General features: G+C 30.3%; 1 long non-coding RNA gene across 1 annotated transcript; it reads left to right on the top strand.

Moving 5' to 3' along the window:
- The first annotated feature begins 2585 nt into the window (after positions 1-2585).
- On the top strand, positions 2586-3686 carry LOC129917200 (uncharacterized). The gene is made up of 2 exons (XR_008772605.1): positions 2586-2948; positions 3452-3686. It is a non-coding gene; the product is annotated as an uncharacterized LOC129917200 (long non-coding RNA).
- The last annotated feature ends 250 nt before the right edge of the window (positions 3687-3936 follow it).

Below are 3936 nucleotides of genomic sequence, written 5' to 3'. Positions count from 1 at the left end.
TTTTGTAGAGGAGTTAAAAACGATCATTTTTTACTAAGGGGGGTGGTCTAACTAGCTCCGTTTAGGCGGGAATGGCAATTTTCTGAAAAATGATTTTGAATAATAAAAAAAAATATTAAAAAACAATGGCAACACTTAAAATTATAAATGATACCTTTTTCAAAAGCTAGAACTGTACACTTTACTTTAATTTTGAAGTTAAGTTATTTCAATCAATTATTTTTGAAATAATCGATTTAAAAGTAAAAAATTCTGAAAAAAAGTTTAAAAAACACATTAAATACTATTTTTGTCAAGATTGTGGATTACAATACAAAAAATGGCTGATAAAATAAAGTGTCACCAACGATTCCTTATCAAATACTGAAGTCCATATGTTTTAATACTTTCTAGTGTTTGAGAAAATTGAAAAATAAAAAAAACTTCTTTCATTCATAATTTTAAGTGTTGTCATTGTTTTTTAATATTTTTTTTTATTATTCAAAATTTTTGAAAATTGCCATTCCCGCCTAAACGGAGCTAGATAGACCAACCCCCTTTAGTAAAAAATGATCGTTTTTAACTCCTCTACAAAATACCGTTATCAAATCTCGGCACCCAAGATATAGTACCCTCCCCCATTTTTCCTTCACTTGTTTTGGTACGATATTTTTTAATAATTATTTTTCTTTTATCAATTTAAGAAGAATTGAGCAATATAAAAGCTTGGTTTTTATAGAAAATTTGATGAGGAATACGATAAAAATAATTTTAACCGTTATAAACAACAGTAAAACATAGTTTTTAGGCTTTTTTCGCAGCATTTATCAGTAATTTCGACTTCTAACGCCTGGGAATCAGTCAAAAATATTTTTTTTGAAAAAAGAAAAATTGATGTAAGTAGATCTATTGATATTCAATACTTTTTACTCAAACAGTTTTTCGATTAAAAAATTACACCGGCACACAAAAAAAAAAAAGTGTCATGAACCAGAAACCAGACCTATCTTTCTATATGTTTTTGGGCACGCTGAATCCGAATTTGAAGTCCGTTTGGCCCCATCACCCTCCAGTTTTGAGCTGTGAGTGCATTTTGTTTGAATTTTTATGACTTTTTTGGAGTTATTTGCATTGTTCTCAAAACTGAAGGGTGACCGGGCAAAACGGACTTGAAAATCGGATTCAGCGGTCCCAAAAACATATAGAAAGATAGGTCTGCTTCCTGGTACATGAAACTTTTTTTTTTGTGTGCCGGGTATGACAGCGACATGTCGCGACAGTGCTAGCACACAAAAAAAAAGTTGTATGAACCAGAAACCAGACCTATCTTTCTATATGTTTTTGGGACCGCTGAATCCGAATTTCAAGTCCGTTTTGCCCGGTCACCCTCCAGTTTTGAGAAAAGTGTAAAAAAGACCCCAAAAACTACCTTTTTTTGAGTTTTTTGCATATTACTCAAAACTGGAGGGTGACAGGGCCAAACGGACTTGAAATTCGGATTCAGCGGTCCCAAAAACATATAGAAAGATAGGTCTGGTTTCTGGTTCATGACACTTTTTTTTTTTGTGTGCCGGTGTTATTTAAGCTTTAAAAAAATTAAAAACTAAAAGGGCTTATTTTTTTAATAAAGGGGTGCGCGCAACCCCTAAACATCATCGAAACATTCTGAAAAAATTAGGGTAGCATTATTTTGTGTCGAGAAAACAAGTTATCGGTAGAGCAAATCAAAATAATGAAAAATAATTTTTTTGGTCCACCCTAGTATAGGTATTATTTAAAGAAAAAATACATGATAAACTAATTTTAGCCGGCTAAATCTAGGATTTTTAAATTATTATTTATTCAAATTTAAAGGCTTGGTCACACCGAAGAGTAAATGCGGTAGAGGTACGGGCAATTGTATGAAAAAAAATCCAAACTGGAACAACAATGTTTAGGTGTGGAATATTTTTCATACAATTACCCGTACCGCTACCGCATGTACCCTTCGGTGTGGCCAAACCTTGATACAATTTTTTTTTTTAAATTACTTAAAAATTTATTTAAAAACTGTGTAATAATATCGCTTTATTAAAATACACCAAAAACTTTTCCATTTCTTTTCCGAAAAATTCAGGAAAGGCTTATTAAATAGAACTTTTCAATTAAGTTGACACAGTAAATGAAAGATTCTAGGTGTGTTAAAAAGTATATATTTAGGTAAGTGTAAAAATACAAGTATTTCAGATTTTTTGAAGAAAACTGTAAATCAAAATATTTTTAAATTGCCTTAATTCAACAATTCGAGTTTCGAAAATATTTCAATTCAAATTTGAAAATCTTCAAGCAGCAAAACCACTGTTGTTCAGTTTTATTTATTGTTACTCTTTAACATTCCATCCAATTCACAAAGAAATGTCAATTATTTCAAAACAAATGTCATTCATTTATTTTAAACTGTCATCAAAAGAAAAAAATCTGACAACCAATAATGTTTGCAATAAAATGCTCAAAATTATATTTATTGTACAACAAATATGGCGGAACTCATTATTTATTTAAAAAAAATAAAATAAAATAAAAAAAATATATAAGACGAATAAATTTGCGTTCATATATCTATGTACCTACATGGTATCGAGTCGAAAGTAAACAAGAAGTATACTCTCCTTTGTCAATTATTATTCTGTATGGCGCGTTCCTGGCGTTGTTCCTGTATAGAGTTGGATTGAGTGTGTTTATGTGGATGTAATACTTGATGTTGATATTATTATTTTCTCGCGAATTCAATGCCCACATGAAAATGAAAATCAATTTTCTGCATTTCTAACGTCATCCGCTGCCTGTTGGGAGTTGAACTGCTGTGCTATCTGGCGTTGCTGCATGAGTCTTTAGTTTTTATTTGTCTGTCTGACAGCACGAAAAAGTCCACTTGAAGTTGAAATTTTATTACCTTTTGACTATTTGGCAGCTAACTACATTACAATGTGGTATGAACTTAATTTACTTTTCAAATCACAAAATAGAATATTATATAGCTGAATAAAAAGCTATCTACATACATCAATGGGATGTTAATGGGTTTAATATACATATTTTTTTTTTAATTTTGATTTGTTTGCTTGATGATTATAATAAAACTCCGCGCGGCGCAAATAAATCATAAAATATCACACTTGACTACTTGAGTTAACCGCTGACGCTTATAATATGTGATACCTATGCGTGATGTGTATGCCTGTGCATTAACTGAGTGAGTTCACTGACTGTCGATGACTCGCAATTGGCAAGACTTAAAAAAAAAAAATCCACACAAAACTAAACTTTGGCGGGCATTTGCAATTAGTTGATGATGGATTTTTCATGATATTTTACGATTGCAATAAATTTTTTTTTGTTGTATACCAACCTAATCTTTTCATTGAGCCATAAAATATTTATATTCATTGCTTTACAACGATTAATCTCATATTCACTTTATCTCTCGTTGTAGCGTTCTTAACTGAAATGGATGTTGATTAATGAGACTGGTGGTGAGAGATGGAAGTTTGGTTTTAAAATGTTATCGGTTATCGCCACATAAAGTGCTTTTTGGTCGGGAGAAATTCTTAAAGTTTTTAAAATATTTCTGTTTTTTTTTATATGTATTTATCTGATGATAATATTTTTATTTGTATATTGTTTAAGGAAAATATAATAAAATTGGACCAGAATGCAATAAAATGAAATGGGAATTATTTTACTTGAAAACCAGATTTGAATTAGTGATGTTGTGTGACAGTTTTTTATCAACGTCAATTATTTTTTAATGAAGTGGTAATATGGTGGGGTGGAGACATGTTTGTATTGGGGAAGAATTCATTAAATTTTAAATTGAATTAATTAAAAAAAAATTATAGCGTGAGAGATAATGTTGCAATTAATCGATAATAATTTTAAGATTCCGCATTACTTTTATTTTTTGCGAACTTTGAATAC

This window comes from Episyrphus balteatus, chromosome 3 (assembly GCF_945859705.1).
Source record: "Episyrphus balteatus chromosome 3, idEpiBalt1.1, whole genome shotgun sequence".
Taxonomy (NCBI): Eukaryota; Metazoa; Arthropoda; class Insecta; order Diptera; family Syrphidae; genus Episyrphus; species Episyrphus balteatus.
This window is presented reverse-complemented; position numbering and strand designations above follow the sequence as displayed.